We start from the raw sequence: 20358 nt of genomic DNA, 5'->3' as shown, positions 1-20358 counted from the left end.
AATTTATAACCTATTGCGGTTGGGCGCTGCAGTGTTGGGAATATTATGAGAACTTATTTGTTGAATAATTTAATTTCTAGACGTACGATCGTAATGAAACTTTCAGAACGTAATCATGATGTTTAAATGTATGTGCATACCGAAGCACAAGTCTCTAGTATTTGATATACGACTTTTACAAAGATGATGGTAAGGGGGTGGATTTAGGGGTGGGGGGTAAATGGGGGGTAAATCAGTTTCACTGATAACTATGTAACAACCTATTGCTGCACAAACATTGTATAGTAACAACTGTGCATATTCTTTTAGTCATTGCAACTCAAATGTAAACAAGTAAGGAAAATAATTATTTTATTAATGTTTATTAACTTTCTGCAATCATAACTATTCTTAGCTTACACTCACAATGGAGAAAATGACCAGACTTCGTCTTGACTTTTCTCTATAACCCAAATTGGCCTCTCTGAGCTAATTTCTCACTGCATCTTGCAGATGCTTATAAATGAAATGTTTAAATTACGTTAATTAATGCTACTTCTTACTATTGTAAAACATATGATTATCTAACTAACTTAGTCTATAATCAGCCATCTAAGCACTTTATTGTCATCTTTAAATTGCTCTTTTATTCTTATATTGTAACACTACGCTGCTCTATTATTGTTTGATGCATCAGTGGCCATTTAAACTAATCATATTATAGTTTCGTGAAATATTGTCCATATGTATATTTTTTAAAGTATACTTTTAGGCGCCACTTTAATTCTAAGAAAATACTATTGTCAAAGTATTGTATGAATAAAGAACATCTCTATATTCTCTTCTCCTCTTCATCTAGCTGCTTGACAGCTAATATGAATGATGGGAAAGGGAATTTGAGATCATTAATGTGTGTTCTACCAACATGAAGTGCCAGAAACTGTTATAGTTGCAATTATAACAACAAAAGAAAATTACCTGAGCCCACTATTGACAAAGTACTCATAAATAAATAAACTAATAAGTGTGATGGGTTACATATTACGATTTATTGCAAAATCAAGAGGAAAGAAGCATCAGCCGACACACCTAACAGTCGAAGAACTAAGGCAAGCCAAAACAGTCATCATAAAATTGCAACAACAGCTTGATTTTGGGCAAGAGATAAATTTACTTTAAGCGAGGAAACCACTGGAAGCTAAGAGTAAATTACAAGCGCTCAACCCATTTCTGGATGGTGACGGGGTCTTACGTGTGGGAGGCCGCCTCCAAAGTGCATTGGTGCCATATAATGTGAAGCACCCAATTGTAGTTGGAAAATCACATCTTTCTTGGCTAACTATAAACCAAGCACATAAGGAACCCCTACATGGCGGACTGAAGCTTATGAGAAACCTCATTCCAAGGGAGTTCTGGATTGTCGGCTTACGCAACACAGGTACAAATAGGAAATGGCCAGTCAGTTAATGGGAAACTTACCAGTGTATCGAGTAACTGGCGATTACCCATTCCAAAACAGGGTCATTTTGTAGGTGCCGCTAGAATATTGGACAAGGAGCTGGTTGCAGCTATAAAAGAAAATAGCAGTATCGCACCAGTGCTGGAACGAGAAGGCATAAAATGGCACTTTATCCCGCCGGCAAGCCCCCACATGGGAGGAATATGGGAAGCTGGAATAAATATGGGAATCCGTAAAACACCACTTTAAGCGAGTCATCGGCGATAACAGCTTCACGTTTGAGGAGTTTTCGACATTGCTATGTCAAATTGAAGCAGTACTAAACTCACGACCCCTAGTTACCTTAAATATTGACACAGAGGGAGACGACATATTGACACCAGGTCATTTCATTGTTGGACGACCACTAATCGGAGCTCCAGAATACTTTGACGAGCATCGGAAAATCGGATCCTTGGATAGATGGAGGCACATGCAACGAATCCGAGCAGAGTTCTGGAGGAAATGGAAGGAGGAATACTTAACATCACTGCAACAGCGAACCAAATGGCGGCAACAAATACAAACCTCACAGAAGGCCAACTTGTCTTATTAAAACAAGAAAATACACATCCCGCTAGATGGCCTATGGGAAAAATTACCAAAACTACAAAAGGACTAGATGATAAAGTTCGAGTAGTCACAATAAAACAAATATTGGTGAAGTTAAAGATCAGTAAACAAGATATGTTTACTACCCACTAATGAAAAGGATAAGCAAGACGACTCTCCGAAAGAGCGAAGGAAAACACGATCGGCAAAGTCTGTGACCGGAAAAGCGACAATTTTAAGTCTGCTAATGATATTGCAGGTAGCAAGTACTACAATTATACCTGCTATAAACACAACCACCAAAGTCAAAGTTCGAGATATGGATCCACAAACGGCAATGCTAATGGATAAACTTGGAAAAGTGGAAGTCGTCTCTTCAACCTGGCAGATGCTGTTCTACTATGACATGCAAGCTTACTTCGAAGTGCTTAATCAAGCAGATGAGCTAATGAGTAAAACAAGCGTCATTTGCGAAAAATTGGGCGATTTCAACGAGTACTGCACAACAGTGAGCAGCACAATAATGTTAAAATTGAAAAACATTAGAGAAAAAAATAAACAGCCAACAGATCAAAACGGTTCATAATGTTTTTCGATATTGGCACCGCAAACAGACTGGAAGAAAACATGCAGACAATAATCAAAAACGAAAAACGAATAAGTGATTATGTCAGAAACCAAACATCCATCATTAATGCAACATCAAACCTTGTACAAACCACTACAGAGGAAGTGAATAAAAACTTTGAAAAGGTTACAAAGGAGATAAATAAAATGGCAAGCACTATAAAAGATAACTTTTTCGTCTACAAAGAGTCTATAAAGTTCTTTATGTTGATCAACCAAGTGAGAAGCTGGATTGAGGAAACCGAGGATCTCCAGTCAGCAGTAATTGCCCTGGTGACGGATATTAATCAAGGAAAAGTACACCCGTCCCTAGTCGAACCAAATAAAATGTTAGCTGAACTCAACAAGATCCAACAGAAACTGCAGCGGAATCAACTCCTTTCTGGCGAAATTTCTCCGAAAAGGCTTCAGCTAGTATACAAACTAATGAAAGCGCAAGCAATATTTAAGGACAATGTGCTAATCATAGACGCAAGGCTACCAATATACATAAACCAGCATGCCACTCTCTTCGAAGTAATACCAATACCACTCGTACTGAAAGGAAGAAAAGTTTTTCCGAAGACAAAAACGAAATTCCTCATTTTCAATACTGAGATAAACGCATACCACTCAATGACTGAAATGGAAGTAAGCCATTGCCGGCATGAAGACGCGATCACATACCTGTGTGAAGGAAGTTGGGCATGGGAAGATGCAGATGACGAAAGTTGTGAAATATCTCCAATACTCCAAAACCGAGCAACAAGCAGCCGTGCAAGATGATGGAATACGAGGAGGACACGTTCGTCAAAAAACTCAATGGAAAAAAACGCTGGCTTTTTAAAGTGTTTGAGAAAAAGTCAGCCCACATCATATGCGGAAACTACGTGGACATGGTCCTGTTTTCAAACCAAGGCATAGTCGAGCTACTCGCTGGATGCTCAGCCAGGATAGGTAAAATTAACATTATAACTCCACAGGACCTAGTATCTTCAAATACGGCGAGGTACGCTCCACTCTTCCTTAAAATAATCGACCAGAACACCACATGGGATCCAACACCACTTCAACACATTGTCGTAAATAACTCAGTGGAGCTACAACGGGTACAACAGAGTATTAAGGAGTTGCACCGTCATAAAGTAGACATTGAGGATCTTCTCCTTCACACAATGAATGGACATATTTCTCTGGGACTAGTAATAATTATAATATCTCTATTTGTCTTGTACCTAATTAAGAAAAGAAACCAGAGACAGCAATTGTTAGCTATCACCTTCTCTGGCCCCCCGCAGAATGTTCATGAACATGCATGAACATAGAAATATGATAAGTATGGGAACATACAATCTATGTACTCGACAGACGGCATACATAAAATAGATACCACATGTGAAAGTGTGAACTGTCAAACTAGAAATAAAATACGACTCTGACCCTTAGCGACAAGATAACGTAAGAGACAAGTGCTGAGCCTTACAAACTCAGCGATAGGATAAGAATAGCTAATAGACCAACGCGGAGTCTTACACACTCAGCGATAAGATAAGAATATGTAATAGCCCAATGCTGAGCAATAGATACATTAGATTTAAGGGTTGAAATTATACATGAGTCTGGGTATATAAACCCGGGCTCAGAATAATATAGATCAATACGAAACTAAACATCATCTTAGTCAAGTGTATTCGTTCAATATGTCATAGAGTATTTTAGTAAGACAACTACTACATGTGAATCTAAATACTCGTCTTATGAGTTGGAAACTCTAGCAGTAGTTAATGAAGTAAAGGACTTTAGACATTATTTACTAACAGTCGTTGAGGCTAGTTATCGAGTATGACAAGATGTTTTGGGAGAGAGTGGAAAGAGTGCCAGATTTAGTTCCAATTAGTGATAATGAACCTCAAGTTAAAGTCGCAGACATACGATCACAAGCGATAAAGAATATAGAGAAAGCAGCTTAATATGACGAAGTTATATTGATAAAGGGAAACCCAAGATTGTGAAGTTTTGTAAAGAAGATTATGTATAATTAAAAACAACGAACGTATAGAAGCAAAGTTAGTTAGAAGGACACAAATAAACGACTATACATATACTCACATGACTGTTTAAAATGAGTTCATCAGTTTGAAATGAGTTCATCTGAAGAAACGGGTGAAACAGACCGTATGGAAACAGTTTCAACAGACTGTAGAGACGGGGGATAGATTCCGTCTGGTTGAGTAAATACAGTGGAAGGACTGTAACGAAACAGTTGAATCGGACTGTAGTGACACAGTGAGAGTGACTGTGTGGAGACGGGGATAGATGCCGTCGGATGTTGTGAATTGTTGTCGATGGCTACGTGGTGGTACTTTGCCTAGGATTCTTGAGATGTAAACGTGACATGAAAAGACTGATTAACAAGAATATAAATGTAGTAAGAAATTTACTAAAGAGACAATGTTAATGAAAATTGGAATGTAAAAGAAATTCACTGAAGAGACAATGTTATTGAAATTGGAGTGTTATGTGAATTAAAAGCTTGAATTAAGACAAAATACTTTTGAAGAATTTTTAATGATTATTGGTTGCTTTAATAAAGTTTGGAATTAGTAACATGAGTTTTAAGAAAACTGTTGCCTACAAGAAATTCACTGAAGAGACAATGTTATTAAAATTGGATGCCACAGAAGCAACTTATTTGTTCAAATCCTATATTAAGGTTCCCTAACTTTGAAAAAGCATTCACGCTTACAACTGACGATTCAAATTATGCCATAGGATCGGTTCTTTCTCAAGAAGGGCATTCAATTTGTTTTGCGACAAAAACGTTAAACAATCATGAGAAAAATTATTCAGCAACAGATAAAGAATTTTTAGCAATACTATGGAGTGTAAACTATTTTAGACCATATCTCTACGGAAGAAAATTCAAACTATTAACAGATCACCAAGCGATCAACTTCTTATATTGAAAACATAAAGGGAAAGATATTTCGCTAAGGCATCAAAGATGGTTACTAAAACTAGGAGAATATCAGTTTGACATAGATTACTTAAGAGAAAGAGAAAACAGAGTAGCCGATTTCTTAAGCAGAATAATGAATAATGATTTTGAGCCACAGCAAGATAATGACAATATATCAGACATAAATATAATAACAAATATTGAAGAAGATAACTATTCGTTAGCAGCAACTATACATTCAGCAGAAGAAAATTTACAGGATCATTTTCTAATAAAGGAAGAAATAGTAAATAAATATAAAACACAAAAAATAATAACGAATGGCAAAACAGAGAAGTGTAAAACGATTCATGGAAAAAGAATAATTTTCATAGCAAAAAACGACTTTCCAACAATGGAAGAATATTTTATAAAAACTTAAACAAAGGAAAAGTAGGTATATATTCAGATCTACCGGATCAAGATTATAATATAGTGCAAGAAAAAATAATTTAATTATACTCTAACAACAAACAAATACAATTCACTAAATGCACACAAAAAGCTCAAGATAAAGAAAATGAAACGGAAGCTGTAAAACAAATATCTATTTACCATGTACAAGAGAGTATGCATTCAGGTATTCAAGAGACGTACAACAAAATAAAAAATAAAATATTTTACCCTATGTTATTAGAATTAATACAGACAGTGATCAACCAATGCGACTTTTGCAAAGAAGTCAAATATGACAGAAACCTAGTTAGAAACAAATTTGTTAAAACAGAAACTCCATCGGATAAAAACCAAAGAATACATATAGACACATACGTAATAAAAAAAAACACATATCTTGTGACTATTATAGTTTGGAACTAGTAAAATGAGTTTTAAGAAAACTGTTGCCTACACGTGGTAAATTGATAGCGTACAGTATTTTGAGATTACGCGCCAATACACTCATAAGGTTCTGTTGTGTGGTCAGTGTTGTTCTATGCGTGATCAGATTGGGATAATGCAACACTAAAATGGTGTAACGTCAGTAAATGCTGATATCGAGTGTGGCTCAGGATTGTGTTGGGTAAGTGTGACGATGATTGTTATCGATACTGAGTAAGGGAAGAATATGATCTCTAGTAGACGATGACTGTGCTAGAGCGCGTCACCCTTTGATTTGAGTAGAGAACCCGTCAGCACGCTGAGACTCGCTGCACAATTTTAGTGGCGTAATGGAGAACAAGATACAAGATGAATCTACTTTAACTGAGGATTTTAATGACTCTCCGATGCATACATCATTATATTGTCGTATCCCAAATCTAAAATATATATGTCGAAGCAAGTAGTATTAATATGTTGGCGCGCACTGTAATTGTGCTTATTACCTGCTCGCATATTTTCCCTTTTCTTTATGCCTTCGTACTTATGAGTGTGGTTGTAGTTCTAGGAATTGATTTCATCATATTGCATCAGCCAATATTTGCATGTTGTCGCTTAGGAAATACCGTTTTAGCGGGGCGACAGCGTTGTGTCGCTGTCGCCGAGTGAGGTTCGGGAGTAGGCACAAAGAATAATTGAGAGACACAAGTTAGTTGCACCTAGGATTCAAGTGCGAACGAAACTCGCTGCGCGAAACGATGACCGATACTAATACTGTTCCGACATATACATATGTACATACATATACATTGTGGCACTGTGACCGGCGAGTAACTCATACACATACATATGTATAGGTATGTATGCGTGTAGTATACTAACTGGCAGGTAACTCGCGCTTATATTTAAGCACCTGATTTCATTTCAATGATCGTGGGCTTGCCCATCAGAATGCATTTTTAAAAAATTTACCTGATTAAGGTCTATAAATGTACATACATATACAGATGAACTTTACATTTTATAAAGTAAGCACATTTTCTTACATATACAGGTCAAGGTGTCAAAAAAATCATGAAAGTAAAACTTATAAAAATTATTGGCAAGTCACTTTAGTTAGTCAGTTACCTACAGTGGCTCGCACCTTATTTCGTGCAGCAGCATAGTAAAACTTTATAACCGTATTCCCGCTAAACCAGTTAAGATATCCCAAAAATTAAAATGAGGTCTTATTTATTGGTTATTCATTATGTATTAACGCTTTCAATTATTTTTCTATTATAATTAACAAGATTTAAAATTAAAGAAAACTAAAAAAACATACCTTTTCCATGTCACAGCTTATTTCGTGCACTTTACTTTCAATGTCTTTATTGTCCAAAAATTCTGTAATTATGATAATTTTTTAACTCCGTTTTGTTTAATCACCACTTTGAATCGTGATTCCATCCAGTTTACTTACTTTCGGGTGGTTCCGCTGGAGATTTTTGGCCAATCCTCCAACACGGCCGTTTTGAGGTCATTTTTATTGAATATTGACCATTTCCGATGGCCACGCCCAATTTTGCCCACAAATTTTCTATAACGTTCAGGTATGACCACTGGGCCAGCGGATTTACCACATTTGGACTGTTCCAGATTAGCCAGGACTAGTCAATACCCGGTTTATTGTGTTGGTCATTTGCCTTATGCAATCGGGATCGCCCTTCTACTACAACTCTCCAAACCCGACCTGCAGGCCCAACCATGCAACATCCACTGCCATAGCTCATATTTGATTTTAGGTGCTGATCTTTGACCTCAGTATTTGGTGGGCGCCAGGCAGATTGCTTCCAATCCGCCCCACATATAATCACATGAGTCGAAATTTAATATATTTGCGTCGGATGGGTTCCGATATGATTGCCGCTAAGCAAATACCGAGCTCTAAGATCAGCACATAAAACCAAATATAAAATAAAACCAATAATAAGTGAGCCACTGTACATACAAGCGCGCCTCTTCAATTCGAACCCTAAATCGGTCAACTAATTCTAAGTTGAGGTGGGCACACGCTAAAGTTCATGTCACAGGCATACACATTCACATACACACATAAATATGTGAGCAATCAAGATCGAGCAAATGCATATGCTAGGGCCTAAAATTGCTACAGGCAGCAAGACCTTTGCACTAATGGTCATACAAGTAGCAAGGGTCTATGGTGTGCATGTGCAAATAATGTACAAGGTTGGTGAACGGTTGGAAGAGTTAGGTATACTCTTCACACAGAAGGAAATAATTGGCAGTCGAACACGAAAAATTTCAATTTTTGTGAGCAGAGAGTAGAGAGAGCAAGAGAGCAACAATAAAAATTGAGCACAGAGACATCTTTTATTCAACATTTGACCATCTCGGTCGAGCGCATGAAGCGGAATGATTAAAGTAAAGAGCCGAGCAAATACGAAAAATTGATAGGCTCTTGGAGGCAGATTTTTCGGTGTTGATAAAGTTTGTACTACATGTCCAATTTATTTGTTGTTTGGTCAGTGCCAGTATCAATAATATTTCCGATAGCTATCACCGGCCGCCACAATTTCGTGACGATAGTTGTGTACGAACAAAATTCATCGTAGTTTAAAAACTATTGTAAAACAAATAGAAAATAAATTTGTTTCTTGTTTTTTTTTTTTTCCTTTTTTATTATTAAAAGGAAACAAATTTAATTGTTTAATCTATCCTAAATAAGTTGATTAAATGTTTCCATCTTTTGTTTATTTTCCTAACAATTTCTTTTTCAATTTGTTTTACGTTCAGTTGACCACCTCCTTATTCGTGTCAACTGCATTACTCTGTTCTTTGAGTGATATTCTGTCTGCACATCAGAAATTTCCATCATCTACATCTCGCATTCCGTCCGGGAAACCACAGACCCGGCCCAGTCCGAAGCCCGAAGCCCCGAAGTCAATATGTCCCTGTCCGATTTCATCGCGGCTGCAGATAGGCTCATTAAGTTCGAGGCCCGAATCAACAGTCCCGTGACCCTGCGGCTCAGCTCCGGGCCTTCGAGATCGGGTCAAGACATCGTGAGATGATGCTGAACAAGAGTAAAAGGTCTGCGCTAGAGAATAAGCCAAATTGCGAGCAGTGGCGAAGTTGAAGCTTTGGAGGCCAAATTCGACAACCGCTACGCAGTCTATGAGAGCTATCTTCCACCTGTTGATACAGAAGTGTTCCAAAGTGAACACTTGCGCTGGCCAACATTCCGGGACTCCCTTGAAGAAGTTATTCCACCTCAATTCAAAGAAAACAGGCGATGCAAATTTGGGAAGGACATTTTTGGCGCCTCCCGGGTGGACACTCTCTGGAATTGAAGGAAGCTGGATTATAAACTTTGTGGATAATCAGGGAAGTACATAAATCCATAGAGCACATAGATGACCAAGTAATGCAAGCGATAAATAAATAAATGTATTTCTTGATATTAATGTATGTACAATCTACGCCTATGTATTTAAAATTGAAATTCAATAAAAAATAAAAAATGAGGTGCATATTGTTGATCTTTGATCTGCAAAAAAATCAATCTCTATTGCCTCACATAATCCAAGTTTTCTTTGGCGCCGTTAGTGTGTTACAGTTTTGTTTCTCATTTTCGTCTCGCACTTTCGTTTTGCGCTTGCGCTCACAACTCACTCTCGCTCGTACATTAAAGTTCGTTCTCGCTTGCACAGATAATTGCGCTCTTAATTTACGCTCTTCATTTGCATGCGCGCTTGCAATATCGTTTGCACTCGCGCTTACACAGTAAATTGCTTTTGTACTTAACGCTCTTCATTTGTTAGCTGGATTGCAATATCGTTTGCACTCGCACTTACACAGTACATTTCGCATTAATTTACGCTCATCGTTTGCATGCTCGCTAGCAATATCGTTTGCACTCGCGCTTGTACATATACATAGTTGCATTTTCATTTACTGTCTCGCTTGCGCATATTGCACTCATTGCACGCTCACTTGCAATATCGTTTGCACCTTCGCTTACACACAGTAGCGCTCTCGCTTTGCGCTCATAATTTTCACTTGTCACTTGGATTTATTGCCGCTCAAAACTTACACTCTCGCTTTGCGCTCATCGTATGAGCTCGATCTACATTTTTATTTCAAGCTTGCAATATCGTTGCGTTCTTACTTGCACATACCGGCGCGCTCTCGCTTGTGCATGTGTATGTGTGAATGCATTGCACTCAATCGCTCTACAGTCAAATATAAAAATAACTCAACATACCCATACTAATAGTCAATCAACATTCTGGTTGTTGTCTTCGCTATATCGTTAGCAGCTGTCTGTAACAGTCACTCAAGTATAGTTTAACACTGCCAGCGTAATATATTTTTATTTGTTTCGATTCAAATTGGTTTCAACTGAGCATCGCTTATAGCGGAGAATATTCGGACTATAAGAATTTCATTGCTAGACACAGTCCATGCCATTTACGAGTCTCTATTATCGCTAGGATCTGATAAGCAGATTTCGAATGCCATGCTCATTCATTTAGTAATGATGAATGCGGACGGTGGCACGCGCTCTAGGTTGGAAGAGACTCTTGACTACAATAAGCTTCCATTGTGGCAAGATTGTGAAGCTGCCTTAAACAGACGGTATCAGCATTTAAGTGCTGAAGAATCATCTGGTCCATGTCGTAAGTTAGCTCAGGATAGTAAGAAAAGAATTGGAAAAAATTCACTAGCTGTCGCTCTGCCAACTCAGTCACAGAGTCCTAAATGCGAATGAGAATGAGAATGATCACTTCATTCACTCGTGTACCTCATTCGCAGCAATACCCTGCCAGAAACGTTTTGCGTTCGCAAAAAGCTATCCGCTCTGCATAAATTGTTTGCGAACAGGACACTCAGTGGCTGCTTGCAAATCAGCGCACTGTCGTGTGTGCTCTAAGCCGCACCATACCATACTGCATAGATACAGCTCTGAGGCGACTTGTATCAGCAGTCCCTCGTGTCACTTCGTCACAGATTTCATCTGGATCTTTATTAGATTCGGTCTCTCAAGTTAATTTTATAACTGAAGAACTTGCAAAACAATTGAAATTAGAAAGGTAAAGATCTGGGATTCAATTGTTGGGCATTGCTAATTGTCAGTCATATGTTCGTTACAGCGTTCAAGCTTCGATAGCGTCCCGAACGGACGACTTAGAAATCCGAACAGACTTTGGTGTATTACATTCCATTTCGTCGTATCAACCAGAGAAGCACACTGAAGCTGATCCGCAATTCCACTAGCCGCTCGGTGCTGAAATTTTTTTTGATATATTAAGAGAAGGCAAAATAAACGGACCTGATGACAGCCTAACATTGCAATTGACTGCCTTTGGTCCGATTGTATCTGGTCGGCTGCTGCTTGTGCTCACATGCATACATACATATACATAGTTGAGAGAGCAGAAAGTAGAGAGAGCAAGAGAGCAACAACAAAAATTGAACACAGAGACATCTTTTATTCAATATTTGACCGTCTCGGTCGAGCGCATAAAGCGGAATGATTGTGCACCGTGTATGTTCGTAGCTTGAAGGTGAAGAGCCGAGCAAATACGAAATTGATAGGCTCTTGGAGACAGATTTTTCGGTGTTGATAAACTTTGTACTACATGTCTAATTTATTTGTTGTTTGGTCAGTGCCAGTATCAATAATATTTCTGACAGCTATCACCGGCCGCCACAATTTCGTGACGATAGTTGTGTACGAACAAAGTTCATCATAGTTTAAAAAATTTAAGAAAATAAATTTGTTTCTTGTTATACCCTTTCCCATTGAAAATGGGAAATCAGGGTATAATGGTTTTTAAATGTATGTAACAGGCAGAAGGAGGCGTGGCAGACCCCACAAAGTATATATATTCTTGATCAGGGCAACAAGCTGGGTCGATTTGGCCCTGTTCGTCTTCTTCGATTTTATCACTAACATTCGATAACTTCTCCCGATATTTTATTATCGATTAAAAACCTTATCGTTACTTGTTACTTAATTATTTAATTTACACCTTTAGAGCTAGAGCTTCCAAATTTTGAATTATCTCGCTGTCTCTACCCAAACCCAACCAGCTTTAAATTATTAAAGAAGATCCCCAAGAAAAATTGCCTTGACTCTCTCTCTCTTCTATGCCAAAGCTATAGTCCTAGCCCACCATTTCCATCAAGGAAACTCACAAAATTCCAAAAGATACATTTATTCTTTAAATTAAAGTTAGCTAGTCTATTAAATATTCAGTGTTTGGTCTTGATTAGCTGTTGCTTCATGTTTTTCTCTTTTACGTGTTTACCGGTATTTATATATATGTATGTGCATGTGCATGGTATATAGTTTGCATGTAGTAAAAATGGTAAAATATTATTTACATAATATGAAAAAAAAAAACATACAATATAATAAATAAAAAGGTTTAACGATACTATAATAAAAAATATATAATATATATTAGTTAATATGTAAAAATTTTAAAATATAGTTTTAATTTATAGTTTTTATTTCATTCTTTATTTACATTTTTTTTTTTCTTTTTTTTAACTTTTTCTAATTTTTTTTTTCTTTATTTATTTTATTAGTTTTATTTCGTTATATATTTCGTGGCCTGATAGGGAAGGGAAGACAAGGGCTATTCGAGCACTCACAGTTTTTTTTGTGTGGCCACCGCTGAAAGGCTTTAAATCTCTTTATATATATTTATTATATATATATATATATATACAGTACCGAGCCAAAATGAGTTAATGTTTCAAAACTTTGACTTTTATCACGCAATAACTTTGTTGATTCTGTTCGGCATGCTCTCAACTTCGCTTGGAATTCGTCTCCACTCCGCTTTTACGCGCTCCCATAAATTGTCTATGCTCGTTGGAGCTGCACGAACGACTTAACTAGCCGTCTCGCTCTCACCCAGCGACACCCGGGACTACGTTCAGCAACAGCTATTGTTGTCTCTCTCTTAGTGACAATACGCACTTTAATTGCGCTAAGATATCAATCGATTAGCATGAATTTCCAGTCTTTCTCACCCCTACTACATCAAATTGCAATTTCAACAGTGTCGCACTGACACGACACGCCATACTGACAGTTACATGTCCCTGTGTAATTAATTTCTCATATTATCATTCCGACACGGCCATACTGACCCTTACACTTCTCTGTGTAATTATTGTATCATAATATCATTCCGTATTCATACCAATCTTTGGCCTTCCACCATTATATCATTTTCGCTGTTATTTCAAGCTCATCGTCACACCTGACTCTATTTATTATATTTAAGCGACTTTATGATATATCTGTCACCATCCTGAACTTCTACCACCAAAAACGGCCCTCTAAATTTAGGATCTAACTTTGTTTGATTTCTTTCTTCGTTCTTAAGCAAGACGTAATCACCAATTTTGTGTCTAATGACCGTTGCCTTGTCCTTATCAAACCATAGTTTATCATTGAATCCATTTTACTAGCAGCCCAGGCTCTAACTCTCTGCAAATCTACCTCACACTCCGTTTCAGACGGAGGAATTAATCCTAGGGGTCGAGCCTCATTCCCGCTCAGCATCTCTAGATGACTTGCTTCAGTTGTAAAATTTAGTAGGAGCTGTACCTCACCGAGAGCATCCTGCCAAGATCGGTGGCTCGACTCTACCGCTGTCAACAAATTTTTCAAGGTGCTCATTACACGCTCGACCTGGCCGTTCTACATTTTATAATAATTAATATTTTTTCTAAGTTCCTACTAACATTCTTTTTATAGCATCATTAGTTTCACTGACCATATTTGGCTGTGAGACGTGGGCATAGCTGGTCGGACTGGCAAATAAAATACCTCCATAGGGTCGGTGTTACTTTTGTTATTATATCTTGTACTTTGCTTAGGCTTTTTCTTTTTTTTTTTAATTTAATTTGACTCTCGTTTTTGTCAATAGCTTTAAGAAATAAATAAATATATAAGAAACAATCAAATTAAGACTAAGGACAAAATAAGATTTGCAAAAGACGAAGTTAAAGAAAACCGCAATGTGACAATCAAAACAAAAATTGGAAAAATTCTTCATAAATCACACTTAAGAAAATAGGAGAAAAAGGAAAAATTCACATTTAATTATATTGTTATAATCCTTTTTTAACATCCTTAACTTCCTTAGCACCCATAGCATCCACAGCATTTTATGTGGTATATCCAGAGGGTATGAAATAGATGCGCTTACGATGTTGGATGTATTGTCATAACCACAAGTGAATACTAAATGAATATCGATGGCCTTCTTTATGCTAATTTATGGATTCTGGAACTAAATTTATAATGGATAAATATCATTGTAAGATCAGAACCGTTTTTCTGTCTAACATGAGTTTCAGAGTAAGGGGGTGCTGTTCCAGCGCGTCGTAGGCGCAACGTTTATTCGTAGAGTTCTTGATATAGACTAAATTACAAACGTATGAGCAAGCTCAGCTTGCTTAGAGCTGAGCGAATTAATGCAAGTAATGAGAGTTTTACAATGCAAGAGAAGCAAGTACTTAGGGTGAACCCAAATATAACAAGTAAGAAAGCTCTAGTCGAGACAGCTCGACTACGAGATCCCCTGAACCCTACAACTGATATTTCAATAATAATTAGCAAACACACACGCACACACACACACTCATACAAACAAACACATGCACACACACGCATACAAACAAACACACGCATATACACACACTCACATATACAGGCGATTGCGCTTGGGTTGCGCTGCACTGTTGGAAATATTAGAAGAACTTATTTGTTGAATAATTAAATTTCTAGACGTACGATCGTAATGAAACTTTCAGAACGTAATCATAATGTTAAAATGTATGTGTATACCGAATTACAAGTCTCTAGTATTTGATATACGACTTTAACAAAGATGTGGGTGAGAGAGTGGATTTAGGGGTGGGGGGTAAATTTTAACAAAAACCGAAATTGTATAAAATTCATCTTAATTTACATTTTAAATTTGGAAACTCTAGCTTGAAAGATGTAGGAGATATAATTATTTAAGTGATCTTCGATAAGGTTTTTTATCGATAAAAAAGTATCGGAATGAGTTATCGTTTTTTAGTCATAAACTCGATATGCGCGTGATATATACGGACATTTTAAAAAAAAGTTGAAGTCTCTAGCTCTTATATCTTCTGAAATCGACGCGTTCATACGTACGGACGGACGGACGGACGGACGGACGGACGGACGGACAGACAGATGGACAGGGCCAAATCGACTCAACTTGTCGCCCTGATCAAGAATATATATACTTTGTGGGGTATGCCACGCCTCCTTCTGCCTGTTACATACTTTTAACAAAACCATTATACCCTGATTTCCCATTTTCATGGGTTCAGGGTATAAAAATATAGGTATTAAATACAGGCTAAACAATAAAGATGAGTGAATGTGGCCCAACATCACGGCCCCATTGAATGATGAAGAGACAGAGAGAATCGCTATTTTGTGAATTGGTCTCCGGATTATGCCCTTTGTAGTGCGGACATCTACAACTCGTACTCGTTGATCTCGACCAGGAATTGTAGCTGTAATGCGACCCATTATCCACTTCTGAAAAGGTATGTTGTCTTCATGTACGAGAACCATGTCCCCGATAGATATATTGGGTGATGGCTTGGTCCACTTGTAGCGTACGTTCAGCTCATTGAAGTAATCTGCTAACCAGCGTCGCCAAAAATATTGTTTGATACCAGTTATCAATCGCCAGCGATCCAAAGATTTCAGCTGTTCGTCTTCTATTTTGTGTTCAGGCAATGCTCACAAGGAGTCTCCATTAGGAAGTGACCAGGTGTCAGAGCACCCAAGACGCTTGGATCTGATGATTGTGGGGTGAGCGGACGTGAGTTGAGGATGGCTTCTACTTCCGCTATGATTGAAACTAATAATTGATTGTTGATTTTCCTGCTTGAAGAAGTAAGTTCGTAGTTCCTTTAATTGATTGCTTGCTCCAGTGAAATATCCACAGGCAATCCTCGTCGTGCAATCATGCGCCTCAACGCGGCCAAGAAAGCATCCGTTGAGAAGTGAGATACCACCTCGATATACACTGCCTTGGTGGCGAACCAAACAAATATGGCAATGTAGGCCTTACGAGCAGCTTTGCTCTGAATGCGGAGGTAGACGTTGACAGGTCCACAAAAGCCAACTCCACAGTGAGCGAAAGGTCTCGAGAGAGTCAAGCGCTCTACAGGCAGATTTCCCATCAGTTGCTGTTGCAATAAAAAAACTGCACGTAATGACGAACGATGTCATCTTTACTGGGAAGTAGGATTGGATATTTCTGAACCCCTGCTGCATTTTCCAATTCGAGACAGCCGCCAACCTTCAATAGTAGGTATCCGTCTGTAATCTGCAAAAACGGATTTAGAAATTTAATGTGACTTGATATTTGCCTTTTTATACCCTGAACCCATTGAAAATGGGAAATCAGGGTATAATGGTTTTTTTTAAAAGTATGTAACAGGCAGAAGGAGGCGTGGCAGACCCCACAAAGTATATATATTCTTGATCAGGGCGACAAGCTGAGTCGATTTGGCCCTGTCCGTCTGTCTGTCCGTCCGTCCGTCCGTCCGTCCGTATGTATGAACGCGTCGATTTCAGAAGATATAAGAGCTAGAGACTTCAACTTTTTTTTAAAATGTCCGTATATATCACGCGCATATCGAGTTTATCATTCCGATACTTTTTTATCGATAAAAAACCTTATCGAAGATCACTTAAATAATTATATCTCCTACATCTTTCAAGCTAGAGTCTCCAAATTGAAAATGTATATTAAGACGCATGTCATACAATTTCGGTTTTTGTTAAAATTTACCCCCCACCCCTAAATCCACCCCCTCACCCTCGTCATTGTAAAAGTCGTATATCAAATACTAGAGACTTGTGCTTCGGTATACACATACATTTTAACATTATGATTACGTTCTGAAAGTTTCATTACAATCGTACGTCTAGAAATTAAATTATTCAACAAATGATTCCCCCTTAATGGTAACGGTATAACCTTCAAGATGACCCAAATGCATTTCAACTTTGGTGTGTGGCAAACCAGCTGGACTTAAATTGCTCAAAGTGTATGACAATGACCTTCAGTCGTACCGTTCCTCTAATTGTTGATTCTAAAATTAGCAATATTTCCTTACGACGCATCCACACAATCAAATATCTTGGTGTTTCTTTCGATTGTAAACTAAATTTTAATCTTCATATTTCTACCATCATTAATGAAGCCAAAAGTGTGCTTGGCTTTATTAAACGTTGGTCCAAGAAATTTAAAGATCCTTTAATCACCAAGCGCTTATTTACGTCGCTTGTACGTCCCATCTTAGAGTATTGCTCTGAATCGGTCCAAAAACAGTTTCTTCTCTTTGCCTTAAGGGATCTTCGATGGGATAGTAATTTACGATTACCGTCTTATCATAGTAGGCTCCAGCTTATTGATCTTCCATCGCTAACCAATCGCAGAACAATTTTAGGAATTGGTTTTCTGCATAAATTGATTAGTGGTGATATTGATTCGTCCTCTTTATTGGGTCGTCTAACCTTTTCGGTTCCATCCCGAACAACTAGACACTATCGTCCGCTTGTTGTTGTTAATAAATCTACATTTTATAATAATTAATATTTTTTCTAAGTTCCTACTAACACTTCTTTTTATAGCATCATTAGTTTCACTGACCATATTTGGCTGTGAGACGTGGGCATAGCTGGTCGGACTGGCAAATAAAACACCTCCATAGGGTCGGTGTTACTTTTGTTATTATATCTTGTACTTTGCTTAGGCTTTTTCTTTTTTTTTTTAATTTAATTTGACTCTCGTTTTTGTCAATAGCTTTAAGAAATAAATAAATATATAAGAAACAATCAAATTAAGACTAAGGACAAAAAAAGATTTGCAAAAGACGAAGGTAAAGAAAACCGCAATGTGACAATCAAAACAAAAATTGGAAAAATTCTTCATATATCGCACTTAAGATAATAGGAGAAAAAAGGAAAAATTCACATTGTTATAATCCTTTTTTAACATCCTTAACTTCCTTAGCACCCATAGCATCCACAGCATTTTATGTGGTATATCCAGAGGGAATGAAATAGATGCGCTTACGATGTTGGATGTATTGTCATAACCACAAGTGAATACTAAATGAATATCGATGGCCTTCTTTATGCTAATTTATGGATTCTGGAACTAAATTTATAATGGATAAATATCATTGTAAGATCAGAAGCGTTTTTCTGTCTAACATGAGTTTCAGAGTAAGGGGGTGCTGTTCCAGCGCGTCGTAGGCGCAACGTTTATTCGTAGAGTTCTTGATATAGACTAAATTACAAACGTATGAGCAAGCTCAGCTTGCTTAGAGCTGAGCGAATTAATGCAAGTAATGAGAGTTTTACAATGCAAGAGAAGCAAGTACTTAGGGTGAACCCAAATATAACAAGTAAGAAAGCTCTAGTCGAGACAGCTCGACTACGAGATCCCCTGAACCCTACAACTGATATTTCAATAATAATTAGCAAACACACACGCACACACACACACTCATACAAACAAACACATGCACACACACGCATACAAACAAACACACGCATATACACACACTCACATATACAGGCGATTGCGCTTGGGTTGCGCTGCACTGTTGGAAATATTAGAAGAACTTATTTGTTGAATAATTAAATTTCTAGACGTACGATCGTACTGAAACTTTCAGAAAGTAATCATAATGTTGAAATGTATGTGTATACCGAAGCACAAGTCTCTAGTATTTGATATACGACTTTTACAAAGATGAGGGTGAGGGGGTGGATTTAGGTGTGGGGGGTAAATTTTAACAAAAACCGAAATTGTATGACATGCGTCTTAACATACATTTTCAATTTGGAGACTCTAGCTTGAAAGATGTAGGAGATATAATTATTTAAGTGATCTTCGATAAGGTTTTTTATCGATAAAAAAGTATCGGAATGATAAACTCGATATGCGCGTGATATATACGGACATTTTAAAAAAAAGTTTAAGTCTCTAGCCCTTATATCTTCTGAAATCGACGCGTTCATACGTACGGACGGACGGACGGACGGACGGACAGACAGACGGACAGGGCCAAATCGACTCAACTTGTCGCCCTGATCAAGAATATATATACTTTGTGGGGTCTGCCACGCCTCCTTCTGCCTGTTACATACTTTTAACAAAACCATTATACCCTGATTTCCCATTTTCATGGGTTCAGGGTATAAAAATATAGGTATTAAATACAAGCTAAACAATAAAGATGAGTGAATTTCGCCCAACATGACGGCCCCATTGAATGATGCAGTCTTTCAAGAGACAGAGAGAATCGCTATTTTGTGAATTGGTCTCCGGATTATGCCCTTTGTAGTGCGGACATCTACAACTCGTACTCGTTGATCTCGACCAGGAATTGTAGCTGTAATGCGACCCATTATCCACTTCTGAGAAGCTATGTTCTCTTCATGTACGAGAACCATGTCCCCGATAGATATATTGGGTGATGGCTTGGTCCACTTGTAGCGTACGTTCAGCTCATTGAAGTAATCTGCTAACCAGCGTCGCCAAAAATATTGTTTGATACCAGTTATCAATCGCCAGCGATCCAAAGATTTCAGCTGTTCGTCTTCTATTTTGTGTTCAGGCAATGCTCACAAGGAGTCTCCAATTAGGAAGTGACCAGGTGTCAGAGCACCCAAGACGCTTGGATCTGATGATTGTGGGGTGAGCGGACGTGAGTTGAGGATGGCTTCTACTTCCGCTGTGATTGAAACTAATAATTGATTGTTGATTTTCCTGCTTGAAGAAGTAAGTTCGTAGTTCCTTTAATT

General features: G+C 37.8%; 1 long non-coding RNA gene across 1 annotated transcript; it reads left to right on the top strand.

The window, feature by feature from the left end:
* Positions 1-249: 249 nt before the first annotated feature.
* On the top strand, positions 250-508 carry LOC149091583 (uncharacterized). Its single transcript, XR_016196803.1, has 2 exons — positions 250-333; positions 395-508. It is a non-coding gene; the product is annotated as an uncharacterized LOC149091583 (long non-coding RNA).
* Positions 509-20358: the final 19850 nt, after the last annotated feature.

This window comes from Drosophila navojoa, chromosome 4 (genome assembly GCF_054131105.1).
Source record: "Drosophila navojoa isolate 15081-1374.11 chromosome 4, UAZ_NAV_1.0, whole genome shotgun sequence".
Classification (NCBI taxonomy): Eukaryota; Metazoa; Arthropoda; class Insecta; order Diptera; family Drosophilidae; genus Drosophila; species Drosophila navojoa.
This window is presented reverse-complemented; position numbering and strand designations above follow the sequence as displayed.